Source organism: Pelobates fuscus, chromosome 1, assembly GCF_036172605.1.
Source record: "Pelobates fuscus isolate aPelFus1 chromosome 1, aPelFus1.pri, whole genome shotgun sequence".
In the NCBI taxonomy this organism is placed as follows: domain Eukaryota; kingdom Metazoa; phylum Chordata; class Amphibia; order Anura; family Pelobatidae; genus Pelobates; species Pelobates fuscus.
The window spans coordinates 266,545,146-266,570,444 of NC_086317.1; the positions used below are offsets into that span (position 1 = coordinate 266,545,146).

Sequence of the window (25,299 nt, forward strand, 5' to 3'; positions counted from 1 at the left end):
ACAATTAATAGAAAATGAGTGCAATCCATTCGGTTTATTTGCAGTTTTGCATTCTTACTCCTTTTCCCCCCTCATTTTTAATATATTCGCTATACATCACATTAGTGTAAATATTAGGCACTACCATGTACCATTCTAGTGATGGAACTTTTATACATGAAAGTGATGTGTAAGTGGACTGTTCTTTAGGAGGCCTCATTAGATGGCAACTAGATTGTATCTTGATTTTATATTTATGACTATATTTATGACTAGGCCATTATTGGTGTGTTGATTTTAATATTTGTGTTTGATAAACTCGTGGCACCATTTCAATGTTAAAATGTTAGTTTCCTCCAGAGGGATGTCATGAGTCTTATAGGGAGGGATAAACTAATCCTAGCCAACATGGGTGTCCACTCATGTAAAGTAAGGATTTGCTAAAGGGATTGGTGCAATTTGGCAAAAAATAAAGCCAAAAATAGGCACCTGCTTGTCCCTTTTCAATAGACTGATTTGAGAGGAGATCTTTTACACAGCGTGATCAAATGACCATAGATCACTTTATTAATTTATTGGGCAGCAATACTTTTTTCCTAGTTAATGTCAGTATTTACTTTTCCAGGTGTCTTAAAGCAGCTCTGTCACTTTCCTTCTGTTTTTAATTAGTTTTTTGAACCCCAGCTTTTTGAAAATCAGTTGTTTTTTTTGTTTTTGTTTTTTCTTTTCTTATGGGGAGCATGATCTTTGTCTATTTTTTTGTTTTGCAATGGGTGGAGCTTAAACAAAGTTCTATTTCAGTTGCTAAGCTAATTTATCCACAATCTATCAGTCAAAAGATTCCCACAGAAAGGCAAACTGCAGACTTCGTGGACAGAGGAAGACAAAATGGAGGCGTCCAGGTATTGTGATATGACGCAAGGAAGAAAAGAATATACACATAAATAAAAGGGCATTAAGATCCAAAGGCCATAAGGAAGGGAAAACTGTATGATTTACATCAGTGTCATTTTAAATAAAGTCACTTATCATCTGAAATCTTATAAGATATGTCTGTTATATTTTACACAATCTTGTGACTGCTAAAGTACATTTTACTCTTTGCTTTTCAACAGGTGATCCATATCCTTAAAACAGGGCTTGACACATTTGCTTTGAATCTAGGAGCCAGCAAAACAAAGTTAGGTTTTTCAATGTCAAAAATACAATTCTTAAAGGGATATTATAGTCATCAGAACCACTACAGCTTAATGTACTTGTTCGCGTGTCTATAACCTGTTTCTCCACACTTTTCAGTGTAAACCCTGCCTTTTTAGAGAAAAGGCAGTATTTACATTGTTGCCTAGTAACACTTCTAGTGAAAGTCACTCAGACGGCCTCTAGAGTGCATCCTGGGTCAGTGTTGGACAGTACGCAGCACCTACGTTTATTGTCTCCACTTTTTGCATGGAGAAGCTGAATGTTCCCCATAGCGATGCATTCATTCAGTTTATCTTTATGAGGAGATGCTAATTGGCGCAGCATAGCGTTTTGCCACACATGCGCAATAGCCTCCCAATGCTTTCCCGTGGGAAAGCATTGGATTGGCTGAGATAATCAAGATGGATGATCACAGTCATGGAGACAGGGCCAGCTGCGGCGAGACCAGCACAGCGTGGGGGGGGGGGGGAGTGAGTAAAAACCCCTTAAACGTATGATTGAAGAGGGACCAGTCACACACACTGACTCACAGACACACACACACTGACTCACAGACACACACACACACACTCACTCACTGAAACACACACACTCACATTCACTGTCACTGTAATAACAACATTAAGGTGACCACCCAGCCTCCCTAACTTGAGCTGGAGTGGTTCGGCTTTCCCTAGGGTCCAGTGGGACTTCAGTCATTTCCCTGCTCTGCTCCATAGAGCGCTGTTTAGTGATGCCGGGGTATGGGATATGATGTCACTCTTGCCTTGGCATCAGTAAACAGCGAGTGAGGGAGCAGAACAAGAAGAGCTTGAAGATTTCAGCAGCCACAATTGACCCCAAGGAAAGCATCCACTCTAGCTCTCCCAAAGGTACAGAGGCTGGGTGAAATTAAACTAAAATAAAAATTAATAATTTGTGAGTGTGAGAGAATGTGCCTCTATGTCTGTCAGTAAGTGTGTCTGTCTGTCTGTGTGTGTGTCTACATTACAATGCCTTCAGGAATAGGCTATAGACTCCAGCTGTAGTTGTTCTAGTGACTAGAGTGTCTTTTTAAGAATTGTATTTTTGTACTTGAAAATAATGCTTTATTAGTTTAAATAAAACCTGGCTCCTATTTTTTTTAGTTGGCTCCTGGATTCCATGCAAATGTGTGTTTTAATAGGGGGTATAAACTAAATAGTGATTTAAAAATATATATATTTTGTTTTTGGACAGTGGAGTGTCTCTTTCTTTGACACACTGGTTTTGTTGATCAAAAATCAATTGAAACTAAATTCTTAAAAGCCTTGGTTAAAATAGGAAACATATAGTTTTACCTTTTAAATACAATTCTTATTTTATGTAAAGTAACTGAATATTCAAAAGCAGTGTTTAAGTTATTTAGATTACTACAATATCTCTATACTGGGTCTGTCTTTCACATATTTGCAATATTTTTCTAGTTTAGTTTTCATTTTCCTGAATTACCTGTGGGAAAAGTTTATGGAAATTCTAAAGCATTTTTTGTGCACATTGGAACAGTCACTGTATTTTTATTTGACTATTGTATAGTTCCTATCCATCTTGCCTTTGCAAAATCTTAATCATCCTTTAAAAATAAAATGAAGTATCCAAAATATTTGTCAACTGTAATGTATCGGAATCAATGCTGTGCCCTATTTCTGCTTGTAATGTATAAAAAACATTTATACCTCAATAAATACATTTATGCCTCAATAAAAAGTGATTGACAGAAGAAAAAAAAAAGAAATTTCTGTCTGGAAATAGTTTCACCCCCATCTCCCCCAATTTTTTTTAAAAATATTTTTAAATTGAAAGCAGTGGTGGTAAAACTGTTATAAGATTACAACGCAGTTCCATTCATCCTATGTGATTAGTGAAATTGTTCTTGTGGGATAAATTACTTCTCCTACAAACCTGTGCTGGACAGAAATTTAACGGATAAGAAGAGATAGAATAGAATGAGACTCTAATGATTGGCGGTTTCTTCCTGCTAGTGGAGAGGTCTGCCTATAGCTGCAGGCAATTCCCTTAAGCAGATTTAATTTGTTTAGGTGACCCCCATTTTCTTTTTTTTTTTTTTTTAATTCTTTTTTTTTTTTTGCCTTGATGGTCATCCACATACATATGATATACAATCAGAGAACCCAATACACAATGAGCAAATGGTAAATTGGCATTATGCAGAAGGTATATAAACATCTGCCATGACTCAATTATTATACATAGTAACTGATATATATAGTGTATGGGTTCCAATCCTGAAGACGACCCATCAGGGTGTTTTTTCGATAATAGAACAAAATACACCAATATTAACATTGAGAAAGGAAGAATAAGTCTAGGTGCCTAGCTTAAGATCACCAGTGAGCAGAAAAGTAGTAGCTTGGCACATGTTATCCCCTCCAAACCAGCTTTCATATTTTCCTCCAGTTAGCTGTCAACATGGAGAACATAAACCCACTTTGTTATATTCCTCACTTAAGAGATGTTCGCCACTACAGACAGAAAGAGGAAGGAAAGAGTCATAAGAAAGATGGGGACTGGCGGGGGGAGGAGAACGCTGCAGATAGCCCAAGAAAGGAGGCAGAAGGGGGGGTGGGGGGGGCAAGACGGTCCGGACAGAAGAGCCTCAGAAGTGTCCAGAAGCAATCTCTCTGCAAAGATATCTATGTTGGGGTATATCCCCTGGAGGGATCCTGAAAGTCCCCCCTATAGGGGAAAGAGGACGAAACCAGGGACCATATGAGGTGGGCACAGCGGAAGAGCAGTTAAGGTGGGGGACTGAACCCACCTCGCTCATCCCTTAGCCCCCACATCGCTGGCCATCCAAGGGCCCCAAACCTTCTCAAACATCTTCATGGTGCCTTGCACCTGGGCCGTTAGCTTATCCATAAGACAATTATTGATTTTTTTAAATGACCACTTCTACTGAAGGGGTCTCCCTCTGAAGCCAGACCTGTGCCAAAGCCCTTCAAGCTACCAGGTTTAATTTGTGTAAAAGTTTCTGATCCGTTTTAGTCCAATCATCCAAAGGTCTAGCCAACAAAAATATCCAAGGGTCCAACTTAATATCTCTACAGAGAACATCCCTTATTAAACCTTTAATCTTTGTCCAAAATCTTTGTACCTTTGTATGTCATTCCCACCACATGTGGATATATGTCCCCTTCTGTCCGCATCCTCTCCAACACAAATCCGTGGGTATCTTATTCATTCTACACAATTTGACAGGGGTGGTATACCATCTAAACATGATCTTATATGACTGTTCCTGTAAAGTAACATAAATGGAGGATGTTGCGTTCGCTTACCAAATTTCCTGCCATTCGACCCCTTCTAGCGTTTCACCTAGATCAGCTTCCCATTGATCAATATATGTTAGTTCTCCCCATTCTAAGGTATTGGAGCTAAGGTGGGCATATAAAGCCGTAATAAAGCCCCTCGGGAACTGCTCCCGAATGCACATTAAAAAAAAAGAAAAGAAAAAGGTTAGCTGTTGTGTAGCTGCCTTCTGAACCTAAGCATAATCTCTGAGTTGAACATACCGGAAGAAATCCGAAGGTTTTAGGGTAGGCGACCCCAATTTTCATAGTATTATATATTCCCCTATGAAATATGTGTGGGGTGGGCTTTTAGCTGCAGCAATTTATGAGAATTACTGCAGTCACTGCCAATAGGAATATAACCAGACAGAGTCAGGAAACTCTTTGCTTTGTAACTTGCATAAGGAGCCCAACTTGTTATGGTGCTGAAATGTCTATTTGATATGCCAGCTAGACTGTAATCATTCAGCAACAAATTACACTTGAGAAAAAAATAGATCAAGAAAAAAAAAGATTTTATATTTCTTTAAACATTGGGGTCCCTTTTCCTTTGATATAAAATGTAATGTGTGCACTCTTTTCTCACATGCTGTATATTAGTTTTTACATACCTTATAGCTAACTGGATTCATTAAGTACAGTACATTGATAGCTGGCTGAGTATCAAAAAACATGGTTCACAAACCTTTACAGCGCCATTGTTAGCAATTATTGGCTTGGTATGTTAGGGTGTAATATCAATAAGTAAATGGAGAAAACTTACTGATATGTTTTAGGATCATACCAATGACAGCCATCTCTGCCTAAGTTAATTTTTCCCCTCCCTTCATGGTTTTAAGCTTGTTATATGTTACATACCAAATACAGTTGTATATGTAATTAATTAGACAGCATTATGTAGGTTGTCATTACAGATGTTTGTCGGTTGGTTATGGATCCTTTACCCAATAAATGCAGTTTTCAATAGGTCTGTAAAAATATATATTTTATAGGAAGACTATTGCTGTGAAATAGTTAACTATTTTGATTTAAATTGTCATAATCTGTTTTAGCTTTTTCATTTATATTGCCTAGAAGGTAATTATTGGCCTTGATAAAGACACTGAAATGATGATAAAAGACATTGAAAACAGTCAGGTGTTACTTGATTTATTGAAAGTGAGCCAAACTAGGAAAGAATAGCACATGGGATTGCGTGTCCATTTTTTTTTTTTATACAAATGCTTTTAATAATAAGCCTAAACCAAAATCTAATTCTAATCCTAAAAGTTAAATGTAAAGCAAAATGTAATCCTAAATCTTATGAATTTTCCTGTTTGAAATCGGTTCCTATCCTTAACTTTAATTTAACCCTAACTCTGCTTCTTATGGATCTCTGAAGGGGACAGAAGTCCTATCTAGCGGATGGGCTCACAGAAATTGCCAAAGCTCAAGAGGATGCAAAATTGCTGAGCAAAATAGAGTATAAAAACTAAACCGGATGCTGCACATTGTTTTGATTTATTTATTTTGTAAAATGTGATTCTACAGGGAGCCTGTCATCTATTGTAAAGCTCCTTCACAGAAGTTATCTAGAACCCAAACCTTCCAATACTGTTAGATGATTGGGCGGTATTGGATCCAATCCAGAGATTAGTACGTAGAAACGCTGATTAGGTTAGTTTCTCTGGAGCTACAGTAAGAATTCTCTGTCTCAGCATCTTTACCTATTCATGCTGAGAGTGAGATTGAAGGTAGTTGTGTTTCAGATGGAGGCAAGTGGGCATAGATATCTTGGTATACATCATAACTTTTCTTTAGCAGCCAAGCAAAAGTAACATTTTAGAAAGATTTATTAAAATGTCCTGTTATGAATAGTTGTTGAATGTTGTGTAGTGGAGTAATCACCAATGGAATGTTCCTGCTGTTAGTTGCCTCTGGGATTATTCCATTTAATATCTTTGCACTTCTTTTCAGGTATGACCCTTTGATAAATAACCTCCAATAGTGAAACCTCTTTGGCTCCCATGATGTCATTGAGGAGGTGTCATCTCCTTCATCGCTGTTCTGATCCAGTGCTCCTCAGAAGATAATTAGAGACCTAAGACCATGCATGACTCGAGCATTGAATGCCTCTCATAGGAGAGCAATGAGTTTAATGTTGTCCTATGTGTTGCTACATCATGTGAGATTTTAATTGGTCAGTAAAGAGGAAGCACCTCTAGTGGTTGAATGGAAGTGTTTCTACAAAGTGTTTACATTGCAAGGTTAAAATGGCAAGACCACATTGACCTTGGTGACTTTAATAGTCAAACAATAGACGGATGATAATGATTGAAAGCAATTATTAAAATAATTATATAATAGATATTTCAATGATTTTTCATGTTTCTTGCAATGACATCATTTAGAACAATTACATCTGTGACTACTATGTTCTTAAAACACATTTGGTAGGATAGGGTCATGCTCCTGCACTGTTTTAAATGGTTACTCCAATCGCCATGACTACTTCTTTTAAGTGAAAATGATGGTTGGAATCTGTGTGTGCAGCGTTCAGGTAGAAATGCACACATACAGAGATATTTGCACTTTTGTCCCAGGGGCTAGTTGCAATGCCTAATGTTATATCTGTGCATTAAATACATTTGTTGTCAGCACACTGGCAACAGATGTGGTCAGCTTCTACTGGCCTGCAATGGGAAGCTTCTATCTCCCTCCCTCTCTCCTTTGAGCCTTCACTGCCTCCCTATATTTGTAATAACCTCTCACTATACTATACAAATACAGGTATTGTTTTAAAAAGGTCAGAGTAACCCTTTAAAGATTTTTGAGTCAGGCAAACTAATACTGACCTTTCTAATCATAAATGTTTACAAATAGCAGTATACTGCAACCCTTTCTCCCCATTATCAAAATAATTAATACCAGACATCTTTAATGACAAACCCTCTCCGGCATAAGGGAGTAAAGGTTGTCTAGCATTCCATGTAATGGAAAGCTGCAGGGCTGTTTACAAATACATCAGTGTTACACATTGTACATATTATGCTTTGCTATATGATTAAAGTGTATCTGTAAAAACATGTGTTGGTACTTCAAAAAACAACTATGTTGGCTGATGTCATCTAATAGCATCTTCAAGTGCAATGCACAATAGATCTATGCTGGTACAAAAAGCATAGAAGTAGATAGTTTTTTGTTTTTTTAACCTTAACACACAGAAAGGGTACAGCAAATGGCACAGTCTTTGGCAAGGAAAGCTGATATGGTCTACAAGTAGATATTAAAGGACCACTATCGTGCCTATCGGAAACAAACTTGTTTCCCTGGCACTACAGTATTAATAGGTCCCCCCACCCTCATGGCCTCCCTCCCGCTGGGCTCTAGGGGGAGGAAGGGGTTAATCCCTTACCTTTCTCTAGCGCTGGGCTCCCTCGGTGCTGGGGAATCTCCTCCTCCTTTCACTGTCATCGGCTGAATGCGCGTGCATTCAGTCAGTCCATAGGAAAGCATTCTCAATGCTTTCCTATGGACGCTGGTGTCTTCTTACTGTGAAAATCACAGTGAGAAGCGCGGAAGCGCCTCTAGCGGCTGTCAATGAGACAGCCACTAGAGGCGGGATTAACCCATATGTAAACATAGCAGTTTCTCTGAAACTGCTATGTTTACAGCTGCAGGGTTAACCGTAGATGGACCTGGCACCCAGACCACTTCATTAAGGTGAAGTGGTCTGGGTGCCTATAGTGGTCCTTTAAGGTGCAGAGGACAGCACCTCCACTGTGACATAAAAGGTAGCTTACCTTTATTAATCTACTTAGCTTCCATATTTCATTATCTATGATCTCATCATCAAAGGTATTTTACCTAAAAGTGTATGCATGGTTGACAGCTCTTCTATAACGGTATGATTTCATCTCTGTATTTGGCTTTTCAAGTTGCCAGAAAATGCTTATACTTTGTTTTTTTTGCATCACAGATTGTGCTACATGCATTATTCAAGTGTACTAGGAAGGGATTTACAAATTTTACTGCTCATCCAGAATGATAACATCAGATAAACAAATTTCATATATATGTACAGTATCTCACAAAAGTGAGTACACCCCTCTCATTTTTGTAAATATGTTATTATATCTTTTCATGTCACAACACTGAAGAAATGACACTGCTACAATGTAAAGTAGTAAGTGTACAGCTTGATTAACAGTGAAAATACAACTCAACACACAGCCATTAATGTCTAGACCAATGGTTCTTAAACCAGTCCTCATGGCCCACCAACAGTCCAAGATTTATGTATTTCCCTGTATTATTCCAATGGAGATACTAACAAAACCTGGATGTTGGTGGGTTTTGAGAACCACTGGTCTAGACCATGGCAACAAAAGTGAGTACACCCCTAAGTGGAAATGTCCAAATTGGGCCGAATTAGCCATTTTCCCTCCCCAGTGTCGTGTAACTCGTTAGTGTTACAAGGTCTCAGGTGTGAATGGGGAGCAGGTGTGTTAAATTTGATGATATAGTTCTCACACTCTCTCATACTGATCACTGGACGTTCAACATGGCCAAGAACTCTCTGAGGATCTGAAAAAAGAATTGTTGCTCTAAATAAAGATAGCCTAGGCCAGGCATAGGCAACCTTCAGCACTCCAGTTGTTTTGGACTACATCTCCCATGATGCTTTGTCGGCATTATGGGTGCAAAGAGCATTATGGGGGATGTAGTCCACAACATCTGGAGTGCCAAAGGTTGCCTATCCCTGGCCTAGGCTATAAGAAGATTACCAAGACCGTGAAACTGAGCTACAGCACTGTGGGCAAGACCATACAGCAGTTTCACAGGACAGGTTTCACTCAAAACAGGCCTCGCCATTGTCGACCAAAGACTTTGAGTGCACGTGCTCAGCGTCATATCCAGAGGTTGTCTTTGGGAAATAGACGTATGAGTGCTGCAGAGGTTGAAGGGGTGGGGTGTCAGCCTGTGAGTGCTCAGACCATACGCCCCACTCTGTATCAAATTGGTCTGCATGGCTGTCGTCTCAGAAGGAAGCCTCTTCTAAAGATAATGCACAAGAATGCCCGCAAACAGTTTGCTGAAGACAAGCAGACTAAGGACATGGATTACTGGAACCATGTCCTGTGGTCCGATGAGACCAAGATAAACTTATTTGGTTTGGATGGTGTCAAGTGTGTGTGGCGGCAACCAGGTGAGGAGTACAAAGACAAGTGTGTCTTGCCTACAGTCAAGCATGATGGTGGGAGTGTCATGGTCTGGGCCTGCATGAGTGCTGCCTTCACTGGGGAGCTACAGTTCATTGAGGGAACCATGTATGCCAACATGTACTGTGACATACTGAAGCAGAGCATGATACCCTCCCTATGGAGACAGGGCTGCAGGGCAGTATTCCAACATGATAACGACCCCAAACACACCTCCAAGATGACCACGGCCTTGCTAAAGAAGCTGAAGGTAAAGGTGATGGACTGACCAAGCATGTCTCCAGACCTAAACCCTTTTGAGCATCTGTGGGGCATCCTCAAACGGAAGGTGGGGGAGCGCAAGGTCTCTAACATTCACCGGATCCATGATGTCGTCATGGAGGAGTGGAAGAGGACTCCAGTGGCAACCTGTGAAGCTCCTTGTCCAAGAGGGTTAAGGCAGTGCTGAAAAATTATGGATTTCCACACAAAATATTGACACTTTCGCCCAATTTGAACATTTCCACTTAGGGGTGTACTCTATTTTGTTGCCATGGTCTAGACATTAATGGCTGTGTGTTGAGTTATTTTGAGGGGACAGCAAATTTACACTGTTATACAGGCTGTACACTTCCTAGTTTACATTGTAGTAGAGTGCCATTTCTTCATTGTTGTCACATAAAAAAAAATTAAATAAAATATTTACAAAAATGCGAGAGGGCAGTCACTTTTGTGAGATACTGTGTGTATATATGTATATATATAACATTATTTTGCCTGAATGACACCTTATCCTCTCTCAATACATATGGATGCGCATATAAAGTTATTTGAAATATGAAAACCTTCTAATAATATATCAATGACTAATTTAAATAAAAGCAGTCAGTTGAGTGGATTAGCAGAGACAGCTTGGATAGGTCTGGATAGTTATGAGTGTTACTTCAGGTGCTTAGTAACTGTACCCAGATGGGGCAATAGAAGAAGCAGTGTGTAACTTGAACGGATACCTGCCCCAATGCAGCTTTCAGCAGGTCTAATCATAGAATGTGCAGCTGTCTGCCTGAGAATACTAAGGGAAATGGGAAGGAGTCTGACTAGCTTGTCATGTGTTTAGCTTTTCCATTCCGTGGCCTTAAGCCACCTTTTCTGGCACTTTGAATATGTTCTGATTCTTACACTTTTTTCGGACCTTTGTAAATTGTGCTGTGTTTTGACACAACTGCTATTTATCCTATTAAATGAAGACTGTGAGTTTGGATGGGTGTTTTCACTTAACAATACCAGCAGCATCTGTTTCATATCTTATTTATAAAAAAATAATGTTACTTATTTTATTTATGCTAATTGTTTTAAGATTGTCTCTTTATTAATATGTATCATTGTCTGACTAGGTGAGGTGTTTTAAATAACAATAACAAACCAGAAATTGCTCTCCTTCATATTATGGGGGAAAAATTACATGGTGTTCATGAAATTGTAACTTTACATTGCTTATTAGCAACTAAAATTCTTATCGCAAGATCTTGGAAAAGCATCTTGATCCCTAATAGAGACCAAGTTTTAGCCCAATTGTTATATCAATTGGAGATGGAAAAAGGGATTATACTTAGGAATGACTACCCTAATGTAGATACTTTAATGTTATACGCCAATCTTATTGATATGATTAAAGGGCTGGCATGAAACGTGGACAACTGCTCCCTGACCATATACTTATTTGATATTGATTTCAGACTTATTATTGATCTTTATTTTTCATTCTTCTCTTAATTTGGAATTCTAGACCTGATGATTCATTTCCGTTATTCCTGTCCGGTTATATATATGTCTGTATTTGTGTTTTGTACATGAGTATCGATATTTTAGATATGGGATGACTTGATATACTGATAATGTAAGCTTAACTTTTTAGGTATAGTAATAGTTATCCAACAGATTTATATGATTCAATCGAAATACTCTGTGCTTTGTACGTCTATCCGAAAGAGGATGTCCTTGTGGTAATTCCTTCTTCGGTGCTGTAGTGTACCTTTAATGTCATATTTGTTTTGTCTTTTGTATTAAAAAATTCTAATAAAAACTAATTAAAAAAAAAAAAAAAAAAAAAAAAAAACAATTACAATCTGTAAGACTTAAAATCGCTGTTTAGTGAATGAGCGAGATTGTGGATTTTGTATGTTGTAAAAATTGGTCCCAGCAGCACCCTGTATTATATACATGTTCTGGTGAGTGCAACCTTAGCAATCATTGGTTTAATATATAACAGAGCTTGACAAATTTGCTCTAATCTAGGAGCCAGCTAAAAAAGTTAGGAGCCAGATTTTGTTAAAATTTACAAAGCTTTATATTCAATAACAAAATAATTTTTTTGTTGAATATAAAGGTGCCAAATTCTTAAAGGAACATAATAGTCACCAGGACCACTACAGCTTAATGTAGTGGTTCTGGTGTCTATAGCCTGTCCCTGCAGACTTTTCAATGTAAACACTGCCTTTTTTGAGAAAAGGCAGTGTTTACATTGCTTCCTAGTGACACATCTAGTGACCGTCACTCAGACGGTGTCTAGAGGTGCTTCCTGTGTCAGTGCTGCATAGTCCTTCTATTTGTGCAGCCGGCCGCCCTCCTCCACGACACCCTAGCATGCCGCCCTCCTCCATAATCCCCCAGCTTGCCGGCTTCCGCCCGCCTTGAAGGTAAGGGGCTTGCGTATCCCAGGTGTCGAGGCAAAATTCCTAGGCTATTCCCCCATATACACACACTATGTCACTCTTTACAGCCTCAACCCACACATTTCACCACAAATAAAGCACAACTGAAACTGACCTACTTATACAAAATATATTTGCGAGTGTTGCACAGAAGAAATACGGCGTTTCACAGAACAAGTTTTTTCTCATGTGAGAGCTCTTCAGTGATGCTTTTCACATGGGCTTCCCTAAAAGAGCATTAAACCAACATTTGAGGGGGGCGTTCTGGTCATTAGTGATGACAAAGCACCTATTCTCACTGTGCCACCGTGATTGGAAAATGTTTAGGACAAATGTCTTCCACACTCCAGCTCTTCAAAGCATTTACATGTGTTTTGAGTTCCTTCTTGGTGATTGCTCAAACTGTGTTAAACATCTTTTATATATTTCCAGTTGTCTTATGCCAGGTGTTGACAAATCTTTATAGAATTTAATATTTAGATAGACATATTTGGATGATTATTTTTTAATAGAATTTGAAACACCTGTTTTAATTGTGTCATACTAATTTCAAGGAATTAAAAATAAAATAAAAGTACAAAAAAGTGACTTCAACCATTGCCTTTTAACTCCATAACCACAACAAGAGGCTGTGGTTATTATGGTACTTGCAATATCCTTTTAACACATAAAATAACAATCAAATTGAAACTATACCAATGGAAAATCAAAACACCCAAATGGCAACTGATCTTTTAGTGTTGTTAGTGAATTAAAGGACCACTTTAAGCAACACAGCCACTACATCTTAGTGTGCTGTTAGATACCGTCCCGCATATTTTATTTTTCTTCTTATACCATTTTATAGCAGTGCTTAGAGGCAGCACATCCTTTACTGCTTTAATAATACACAATTTACTGTTTGTACCTATTCTATGCAGCCTGAACAGCAGTGATAGAGTGAGGGCGCTGTTGTCGTTGTATTGCTTTGAGTGCCCATTTAAGATATTTATTTTATTTTTATTTATTTCTGTAGAATGCTACAGCCAATGCAAATTAATGAATGCTATGGTAATTACTTTTTTTTTTACAGACATTTAGTGAATTGGCTGTTTAGTCCTTTTTCTGCTGTTTTAAGTGGTAAAGTTAATTGCGCTAAAGACTAAGAGCTCTAAAGGTTAAAATGCCAGATTTTCCCAACATTATGTTCAGGAGATCAGTGCAGAGCCCAGCTTGCAGATTGTGTGATGGATTCTCCATCTGTGTTAGCTTTGGCTGATCAAGCAGATTCGAAACAGCTGCTGAGCAGCACTTAGTTTTAGTATATGACACAATAGTCTGTGCAAATTAGGCTTTCATGCGCATTCTTTCAGAGTGACAGCAGAGGCAAAATTCAGAAAAAAATTATTACATTTTCACGAAGATAGGACTTAACCAAAATGGAAATGAGCGTGGCCAGGTATTTTATAGCTGGATTGAGAACATTTTAAAGGAACACTGTAGTGTCAGGAATACAAGCATGTATTCCTCACACTGTAGCTGTAATAATGAACCTTAGGTCCCCGGCCCTCCTTGTCACAGGAGTCCTGCCCCCGCTCCTCCTTGGCTGAGCTTATCAGACTTGACGATCTCAGTCAATCTGATTCTTTCCCATAGGAATACTTTGGAAGGGTATTGCTCATGCTCTGCAAAACACAGAGCTGCGCCAATCGACATCTCCTCATAGAGATACATTTACTCAGGAACATTCAACGTGTCCATACAGAGAATGGAGACGGTGCATGTCAGTGCTGCACATTGTGCAGCATTGACTCAAGAAGCACCTCTAGTAGCTGTGTGTGTGTGACTGCCACCAGAGCTGAGGGTGTTATATAAATTTTTGCTCAAAAAAATGCACTAGGGCTTATATTCAGGGGATGCCTTCTTTTTATATCTTATCTTACAGATGGTCCTCACTTACCAACCAGGTTCCATTTTTATGACATGGTTGTAAAGTGAATTCGCTGGTAAATGAGGATGCACTAGCAAGCATGTGCAAGAAAGCGAAATAGCGACAATTTCAACTAGGGCTTATTTTCAGGGTAGGGCTTATATTACGAGCATCTTATTTTCAGGGGGAAACGGTAGCTGTAGTTGTTCTGGTGACTATAAGTCATGCATTTATATAATGTAGGAGAGTCTACCTTCCAGTTATATATTGTAGGCATGTCTGCACACAGACATGCATGTATCATTTGTTAATCTATATTTGTTTGTATAATTAGCCTGTGTTTTAATTATCAACAGTGTCTGCTATCAAAATGTTTGCTGTTAGTAAATGACCGACTGGATGGCATTTGAGGTTTTCATTTATTACTATAGTGTGGAGCCAGTGAAATCAGGAGAAAGAACATCTTTTTGCATGTTTATTCAAGGAAAATGTTTATAGAGTTTAGAATGTAGACACTATTAGGATCAGATTTAGTTTTTCAGAAAAAAAGAATCTCTGTAGAGTTCTGTATGAAATATTGCAATCGTTCTGTTATAAAATGTATAATGGTTGTGGCTCCTTTGTATGTGGGGTACCTCCGGCCTGCCTTTAATGTCTTTATGGCCTGTACACATTTTTCACAGCTCCAATGATTGCATTTGGGAAAAAGTATATGATTTAAGTCCTTATGTAAAGTTCCCTGCTGAACTCCATTTAACTGGGCATAGCATTAAAGGTACTTATGTGGTGTCTTAATATTTTATTACCCAAAGTAAATTTCTTAAAGGGACACTGTAGGCATCATAAAAACATCATCTCATTGAAGAGATTATAGTGTCTGGAGTCCCCTAGGCTGTCCTTCCATTAAGTGTTAAACCATGTTTAATGTTTTAATGTTCAACAAGAGTCCTCAGGAACCCATCGCCTCTGTGCTTCTTGGGCTTATGAGGAAGCCTGAGCCACAATGGGCAGCTTTGATTGGCTGAGAGTGTCAGCTGACTGCATTCAACCTATCACAGAGCCATTCCAAATATGAATCGATATGACTACAAGTGGGAGTAGAAGTTATGGTAACCTAGGGAACCTTCAGTGTTAAATAGCTTGAAAATGGTTTAACACTGAATTAAGGGACAGTGCCCAGAGCCTACATTGTCCCTTTTAAGGTAAGAGATTATTGTTCATTCTACAATAAGTTTCTTTACTTTTATGTACTGGCTTGCTCTGTAATTTAAAAGGCAGGACAGTCTATCTGCTTTCGTTTGTGGAAAATTAGTTTCATTCCGAAGTCCTGAAGAAAAATTAGCACAGCATGACAACAATAATGCAATATTTCACATGGGACCCTGTAGTGCAGTTTGTTAAGCAGCAAGATACCTTACTGTCTTGTTTAGAACAGAGGACAAAACCAAGTAACATATGTAGTTAAGGAAATAGCAGGAATTTGGAGAACACACCTTCGTTATGACATATTTATGTATATCTAATACTGAATCACAGGAAGCCCTTTAGCCGATCAATTCCCCGCTGCAAGTTTTGCAGAAACATTTAGGAGGTACTCATTAAACACTGAATTGTATTGAGCTGAAATTCGAATTGGAAAAATAGCTTACTTGGAAAAGTTCTCAAAGTTTAGTCACAGTTTAGCTATACTTAGCTGAGCTTTGTAATTTGTTTTTTAATTCATAACATTGTAAAGGGACACTCTAAACACCATAACCACTACAGCCCGCTAAAATTATATCAGACATGTGCACAAGCATGTGATAAGTATCTCTGTAACATTGCAGCCTCTTTCACCTTGAGTTGAGGTACAGTGGAAGTATGTTTGATACATAGATCAACTGCAGACCTTACTCCAGTAAACTGTACTAGCATAACGGTTGAAATAACTTAATAGCAAAAGTCAGCTAACGTTTGGGGTGAGGATACCGGGAGACCCCTAGGTTTGTATCAAATGTCAATGGTTTAGAACAGAACTAATGGCTGTTAAAATAGCCTGCTGGAACCATATCCACTTGAATGGGCTGTAGAGGTGCTTATAAGAATGCTTATAAGTATGGTGCTTATAAGAATGCTTAAAGCAACAATATAGTCACCAGAACAGCTTTATGTAGTTGTTATGGGGAGTATAATAATTTCCTTCAGTTATTTTCATCTGAAAAGGCAGTGTTTACATTACCCCCAAAGGATACCTCCTGTGGCCACTACTGAGATTAACACTATACGTGTTTGTGTTCCTGACCCTATAGTGCTCCCCGAGGCAATTAAAGGATTTAAAAACAAACAAAAAAAAAAGAAAAAAACCTTTAAACATTCACCTTATTCCAGCGCTGAGGATCCTCAACACTGAGACCATCTCTGCCTCCTCCAATGTCATTGCTGGTGGTAAACTAATGCGCAAGTACCGTATGCGCATCAGGCGTTCACCATAGAAATGCTTGTAATGAAATCTTTCTTATGGGCATTTAAAAGATGCTGGATGTCCTCCTGCAAAGCGTGAGAATTGAGTTGTAGGGCTCAACCACAGATGTTGAGACCTGAGGAGCTGGACTTCTTCCCATGATCAACTAAGAGACGTTCCATCAGCAGGGTTGTGAAACCAGATCTAGTGCCGCCACCAAAACTGTGAAACACCAGGAAATCCTAAAGACCTGTGCACTTTTCATCCAGTTTCCAGATTCTTTAAAAAAATTAAAAAAAAACAGGTCAATTTATTTGCCAATTGTATAATGGACATAGTTATTGGTAGCATCTTCTTTGCCTGTAATTAGTTGCTCTGGATTGAATAACTGGCGATAGGTTATAATGTGCACCTGATCAATAACTGTTGGTTCCAGTCCAGATCTACAAACACAGCCAGGGGGACATGTTTTCCAGCTCCAGTCTCACTGAAGAAGGTGTTGAAGGAAAAGTCTCCTCCTCCATTGGTATTGTCACTGGCAATTGCCTATGAGGCTGAATACCATGTTCCAGGAAGTACTGCTCCCAGCAAGCATTACCAATTTGCACACCAGCCTGACCAACATGGATAGAGAAGTTCGGTGAAGAGAGAGAGAAGAAAAAGAAAATGTAAAAAAGAACAAAAGTTACTTCATCCAACTGCTAAGATGCTAAGAGTGGATGCAAGAAACAGAATGATGAAAGAACATTTAAGCATCATGCACTGTGCTGTTTTAAACTTTGATACACACATCCCACCCCTCATCTTCTAATAAATATATATATATGTGTGTATATATATATATATATATATATATATATATATGTAGATTAAACTGTATACAGAAAAGGAATACACACGTATCACAATTAACTGATAAATTAAGCAGATGATTTCACAACCTCCACGAGCAAGACTATACTGTTCTATACGCAGTTTTGGTATATTGTTATATGTTGTACTCTGTTTAGAACACAAGCAGAAAAACGTATATTTGTAGAAACTTTGATTTGTTATACAGTACTTGGTACATGTTTCAGTGTTGAAAACACCTGCTCATTGTATGTATTCTTCACTTACAGTATCTGAAACCACTTCCAGCCCAGTTCACATGTTATCTTATCTCACGGGGAACACTTTGTTGCCTTCTCATAACTGTGATTTGTGTGACATTTAACATGTGTTGCAGTGGGCTTTTGGTTATATGAGCTGCTAATTGATTTGCCACCTTCGCAGTGTCACTGAAAACTGAAACGTTTCAACTTTAGCAGAGGGTATGTTTGTTAGTTTGTTTATTTACCATTGCTCCTGCTATAAATAAAGTACAGCAACAAGGAGACATTTGATAGCTTTTGTATAGCAACTATTTTTTTCATACTTTAATTATCCTACATATATTTAGATCCTTTAAGTGGTTGTTCAATCACAATGGGCCCTGAGTGGAGCAAAGTTGAAGGCAGGCTTCATCATAACATCCACAAACAAATAGATAAAACGGCTATTAAAAAATAAACTCTAGAAAATAAGTAATATAGCAAAAGTGTAAGTCCATGTCCTTATTTTGTTTGTGGTTGCCAGCTTTGGGTGTATGCTAGGTATGTGTGTGTGCGGGAAGAGTGAATTTCATCCATGGCTCTGTAGGTCTCGACTCTAGCTATCCATTCTCTAATTGTGGGGGGTGGAGGCGCTTCCAATGTGTTGGAATGAGTGCATTTGCTGCTGTGAATAGGTGGTAGATCAGCCTACGCTGGGTGCGAGTTATGAAGGATGGTAATAGAAGGAATAGGGCTGTTTTGGGGGATGGTGGGATTTGAGTGCCTGAGATTTGGTTGATGAGATGGAATATTTTGTTCCAGTATGATTTCATTAAGGTACAAAGCCAAAAGACGTGGCCAGTATTGCCTTCTGTATGGTTACATCTCCAGAAGGCTGCCTTTGTGAGAGGGAAGTATTTATGTTGTTTGAGTGGTGTATAGTGCCACCTAGTCACCCTTTTGTAATTACTTTAGTGGATCGCTTTATTTATGGAGGTGTGAAATATGTTATCGACATTTTTTGCAATATCTGCGTCTGTGAATGTGATGTTAAGTTCCTCTGCCCACTGGTCTATGTATCATGGGTGTGTCGGGGAGGTGTCTTTGAGTAGCATCTGATAGAAGGTGGATATTAATTTGGTAGTTTTTGTGTGTTTGGTGCACAGTGTTTGAAAGGGGGTATGGTTCCTGAGTCCATAAGTTAATTTTGTATTGGAGTGTATGAAGTGTCTGAGTTGTGAGTAGCAGAAGGCTTGTATCGCGGGTGGGGTTTGGGACATGAAGATTTCTTCCATTGGTTTGTTTGATGCCCTGTGTGCTTAGTACATTTTCAAGTGGGAGATAACGTTTGTCTGGGGGATTGTGGAATCTGGAGTGGTCCATGCCAGGGCGGAACTGTGGATTGTGCGTGATTGGATAGAGTGGTGAAGGGTGTGGGGATAGGCTGGGGAGAGTCCTGATTTTTTGCCAACATTGAAATGTGGGGTGAACCCGGCATGCTTGTTTGAGTAAATCATGTTGTTTTTCTTGCCAGGGCAGTGTGAGGATGGGCACTTGTAAGTTCGTTTTTTCCAAGAGAAGCCAAAGGGCTTTCTACTGACGATTAGTCCAATCATATATTCTCATTAATGTGACTGATTTATGGTAGAATTCTATATTTGGTAGACCTAGGCCCCCTCGGGATTTGGGGGCCATGAGGGTCTTGAGTGACATTCTCGGGCGGGTGTGTGCCCAGATAAAGGAGCTGAATAGTTTATTGATCGTGGAGAAGGTTTTTGGCAGCGATATTGGGAGGGTTTGGAGTAGATATAGAATTTTTGGAAATGCATTCATTTTTAGTTTGTGTACACGCAGAGCCAACCGAATATAGGCTTATCCCAGGTTTTTAGGTGGAAGGTGAGTGATTGAATCGGGGGGGGGGGGGGAGTTCAGGTCATTGAAATTAGTAGTCCCTTTTAATCATGGCCATTGTGGGGTGGTCGAGGTGCAGGGGACGTATTTCACTCTTGGAATGGTTAACAAGAAAGTTTGAGACTTCGTTATATTGTGAGATTTCCCTCATGAGGTGGGGCATGGGGGATATAGGGTCGGTAATTGTGAAGAGTAAATCATCTGCGAAGGCTGCTACTTTAAAGTCTTGTGAGCCTGCAGTGACACGTTGCATGTGTGTGTTGTTGCGTATACCCTGGAGGAAGGTTCCATAATCAGGATGAAAAGGAGGGGGGATAGAGGACAGCCTTGTCTCATTCCATTTCGTATATTGACCTGGTCTGAAAGTTGACCATTTAATCTGATTCGGGCTGTGGGGGAGGAGTATATGGCCTTGATCCAGCAAAGCCAGTTGGGGCTGAAGCCAAGCTTACTCTAGAAGTAGGGACCAGTCCACCCTGTCGAACGCTTTCTCAGCGTCGATGGATAACAGGAGGCTATTTTTGCATTGAAGTTTGGAGAGATGGATGATATTGAGCAATTTGGTTGTATTGTGTTTTGTCTCCCTCTCAGGTACGAACCCCGTGGTGAAGTATATTTTATATTAGGCTTCATCATAACATCTATTTGAAGTTTTACGCTCTGCTTCCACCTACTCCTCGATTTGTTCATGGAGATGTTGTACCTGGAATTCTGGATTCTCATTCAGTCAAATGTTACTCTTAGGGAACCATTGAATTCAGTGCTTCACAATGATTAACATTTGGTAATGTGAACGTCATAGAACTTAGTCAATCCAGTGCTTTGCTCTGCAATCATAACAGTGCCGTATCAAAACACCACGGGCACTGCACCCAGATTACTTCATTGAGATTAAGTGGTCTGGGTGATTTTAGTGTCCCTTTAAATTTATCATTTAAGTTGCATCAGGGTTATTCCCTAAACTCCATAATTTATAAGCTGTAAAGGTGAATCAAATTATGTATCTACAAAAATTTTCATAAACTTTAATGGTGACTTCAGGGCAATCCAGACGTGGACCCCTTGGTCACGGTGCCTAGAGGTATATTGGCTATACCCTCACTGACAATACCTTACAAGGTTGAAATGATCGTCTGGGGTTGCCGTATCTCTCGTGTAGAGGGAACTTGCTGGCATTTCGGATCTGGACTGCCTGTACCGGTGGAACCAGTCGGATATGCTTCAGATATGTTCTCTCTGTAATGGCACAAGTTGAGCTAAAACCAGCTCGAGATCTGAGTGGGGACCCACTGAAGGGCAGGCTAATTGACCTCTTGCTACTTTTTTCTCTCTTTAATGGTGACTTCTTTTCATAGAATTTTTATTGAAAATTTAACATTTTATATCAATATATGCAGTACCGTATATACTCGAGTATAAGCCGACCCGAATATAAGCCGAGGCCCCTAATTTTACCCCCAAAAAATGGGAAAACTTATTGACTCGAGTATAAGACTAGGGTGAGAAATGCAGCAGCTACTGGTAAATTTCTAAATAAAATTAGATCCTAAAAAAAATATATTAATTGAATATTTATTTACAGTGTGTGTATAATGAATGCAGTGTGTGTATAATGAATGCAGTGTGTGTGTATGAGTGCAGCGTGTGTATGAATGCAGTGTGAGTGTATGAATGCAGTGTGTGTATGAGTGCAGCGTGTGTATGAATGCAGTGTGTGTGTATGAATGCAGAGTGTGTGTATGAGTGGTGTGTGTGCGTGTGTGTTGCAGAGCCTTGGTGGGGGGTGGGCAATTTTTTTTATTATTTTAATTTTTTTTATTATTATTATTTATTATTATTTTTATTTATTTAATTTAATTATTATTTATTTTTTTATTATTATTTATTATTTAATTATTTTTTTTTATTATTATTACTATCTTTTTTTTTCGTCCCCCCTCCCTGCTGGATACATAGCAGGGAGGGGGGCTCTCCTTCCCTGGTGGTCCAGTGGCATTGGTAGTTCAGTGGGGGGGAGAGGGGGCTGCAGAGAGCATTACTTACCTTTCCTGCAGCTCCTGTCAGCTCTCTCCTCCTCCGCGCCGTCCGTTCAGCTGCCTCTGTCAGCTCCCAGTGTAAGTCTCGCGAGAGCCGCGGCTCTCGCGAGATTTACACTGGGAGCAGACCGAGGTGCTGAATGGACGGCGCGGAGGAGGAGAGAGCTGACAGGAGCTGCAGGAGAGGTAAGTAAGATCTCTGCAGCCCCCACAGCCCCATTGTCTGTATTATGGCAATGTAAATTGCCATAATACAGACATTGACTCGAGTATAAGCCGAGTTGGGGTTTTTTAGCACAAAAAATGTGCTAAAAAACTCGGCTTATACTCTAGTATATACGGTACTTTGTAATTGATACAAAACATATTTAGTTGTAAATAAATTTACATAAATCAAATATACAAAAAAATTATATGGATATATAAAATACAAAATACAGAATCCAGCGCACTCGCTTATTCACTAAACAATGATTTAAAATCTCAGAGATTGTAATAGTTTTATTTAAAAACACCTCACCTAGGCAAAAAAAAATGGTGATTTAGTTACATTATATGATCATATTTTGCATAAGCCTGCCACAACGTCAATGTACCCCATTCTTGGCAGGTCCTACTCTAACAGCCTAATGCTTGCTCTTATGAGATTAATCCACTTACTTTGGAAACACTTCCTTACTGGGACTCTCTGCAAATCAAGGCTAAATAGGGTCCTGGAATGAGGCACCTGTGACAGTGAGGGGTGCAAAACCAAGGAGTTGGCCTGGACTCCCAAATAGACAAGACGAGCGAGATCTATTATCTAACCCTGTCCCAATATCTACAATAACGGCTGAATGTTCTGACCATGCAGTTTCTTTTATATTAGCCGAATACCAGTGCTGAATTAGATGTGAATTAACAAAAAAGTAGTCAAGCTTGGAACATGACAAATGTGGTTTAGAGAAAAAAGTGAAGTCTAACTCATCTGAGTGAATTACTCTCCAAATATCATGAAGTTCAAATTTAGTTATGATGATCTAGAACTATGTATTGGATCTTTTTGTAAAGTTATATTTTTTTCCCTTGGCAAGAGACTTTTTTTTTTTTAATCCATTGCTGGGTTAATATCTGAGTTAAAATCACCTCCTATGAGTTCTCCAAACCAATTCCTCCAGCTTTGTTAGAAGATTATTTAAGAATTACAATGGGTTTTTCATTAGGAGCATAAACATTGAGTAGCGAATAAATTCTCCCCTGTATTTTGCAAATTAGAACGATGTATCTGCTATTTTCCCCTACCTCTTATTTGAGATCACAATAGCTACACCGCTTTATTTTAGAATTATAAGCCGATGAAACTACTACAGGGAAATAAGAACTTTTTAAAATAGGGGCATCATATTTCCAATGGGTCTCCAGTAAAAATCCAAACAAGACCTTAAGGTCCCTTAATTGCTCTACTACTAATTGGCGTTTTTAGTGGTGAATTTAGTCCCTGCATATTTTATGGTAAAAACCCAATTACTTCTCCCTTAATCATCCAACTTTAAAAGAGGAAGCACTACATCCCCAGTTGACGAGTCCCCGTCTGTATAACATAAAACATTTAACAAACAAAACCTGATAAGAAAAAAAAAAAAAAAAAAAGTCCGTCAACTCGAGAACATTAGTTACATTTATACACGTCCGTGTTTCATTAAAAATTGCTTTTGTGCACAGACAGTTTGAAATAAATTGCTATGATTCTGCTATTTTCCTTAATTCTGTATTTTTCCAAGTCGGTTAAACAATAGCAGTAGACTTATTCTATAAACTAAATACATTTAATAAATTTTTTAGTAATTGAAAATAATAATAAACACCAAAAAATGCAATATATCCTCTATTTTTTTTTTTTGTTCCATCTGCAATGATTGATTTTTTAATTTTTTAATTTATTTATTCTGAACAGTTTTCTCTCTGTTTTTAGCTGAATTACTTGCGGCCAAAGACAGAGGTCACGTCATGAATTTTTTTCACTTTATTTCACTCTTAATATTTTTTCCATGTCTATATAAAAATCTCGAACATGTGCCAGGAACCTACAGTACATAGCTTTATGTATAGCAAACATGATCAGTCCACAATACAGGAAATTAAACTAGTTGATCTTCAATCTTTATTTTCATTCCTTGCTTCTCATATATTGGATTATAGTTCGAGGTCCTCGGAAGAACTTCCTCCATGCTGTCTCCATTGGGTTTATGAAGAATTTACCTTTTCTCTGCTGCATAGCGTTAACTCACATGACCTAGAAGCTTTCGCCATTCCTTCTAACTAGCTGCCCAAACATGTTGGGTGTAGTCATTTAATAATTTAACTTTAATATTTTGGCTCAGTTTTTAGTATTTGATTTATTTTAAAAAAGTGAGGCATGAAAGATAAGTCTAACGTGTCCTGTTAACCCATGATTGAATTAAGGGATGCCTCACATGATATTTTATGATTTTATGAACCAATCTTTTTTCACTACTTTCTATGAACATTAATGGAGTGTCTCTAGTATATCTATTACTCTGTCAAAGTATTTTATTTTCCTTTCAGTAGGCAGGTATGTGGTTTTCTAAAACATGGCTGGCTTTTCTTCCCACTGATGGATTACTATAATTCACCTTACAAGCTATTTTTCTGAGTACCTTGGTTGTTCATTTGACTAATTACTGTTCATGACATCCATATGGTTATTATAATTAGCACCGTGATGTGATGAATGAACATGTAAATTCTTAGAGTTTTGTCTTTGGTACACTATATAAAAAATACAAATAAAAAATAGTATACCAAAAAGCTGCCCATGCTGGAGTCCATTGTGTTTAAGAGTGATAGAGCCAGGAGACATCAGCATTACATATAATATGTAATATGCTATTACTCTGTAGCATTTTCATGAAATTACATGAATGAAACTGCTTTGAATCCTATATGTGGCTTCTGTGGCTTGACATTTAATTCAACTTGTTTTTGTCTGTTTTTTTGTTTTAATATATAAAAATAAGCTAGTATTGGCCACATATACACTTTCTTTAAGCAGGCTCCCACATAGAAATCTGTGAAGGTTTCATTTAAAAGGAAAATGCCATTCAAGTAAGTTTATGAATTCTTTTCATGGGGCCTCTGTGTGTGTACTGCTTTGACTTATGGCTGCAACAATTTATAAATTTTTTTGCAGATGGCTCAATTCATAAACTATGCACAGAAGAGAGACAGATCAGGAAATCTCTTTGCTTCCTAACCGTTACCGAATACATGGTTTATGTTTTTGGACTATCCTTTTTTCCAAAACAAATATTCACTGTGTAGCCAAAATAACGAACCATTTTATTTCAGTACTATCAAATAGCGGTCGTCAGTATTGAAGTTTCAGTCTGATCTGGGCAGTAAAAGATGCTCATCTTCATATGTTGGTGGAGAAGAAAGTTTGTAGCTACAAATTAAGCAAATGTTTTTATAGTTAGTGGCACTTTAAGCAGGAAAGCAGATTTCTGGTTTGGTTTCCTAAACAATATCAAT

At 38.5% G+C, this 25,299-nt stretch overlaps 1 protein-coding gene and 1 pseudogene across 1 annotated transcript in view; one reads left to right on the forward strand and one right to left on the reverse strand.

Annotated features, from left to right (window-relative positions):
- NXN (nucleoredoxin) overlaps window positions 1-25,299 on the forward strand; it is a 147,635-nt gene that overhangs the window by 60,218 nt on the left and 62,118 nt on the right. The window lies entirely within an intron of this gene.
- Window positions 16,813-24,057, reverse strand: LOC134600796 (tubulin alpha chain-like; annotated as a pseudogene).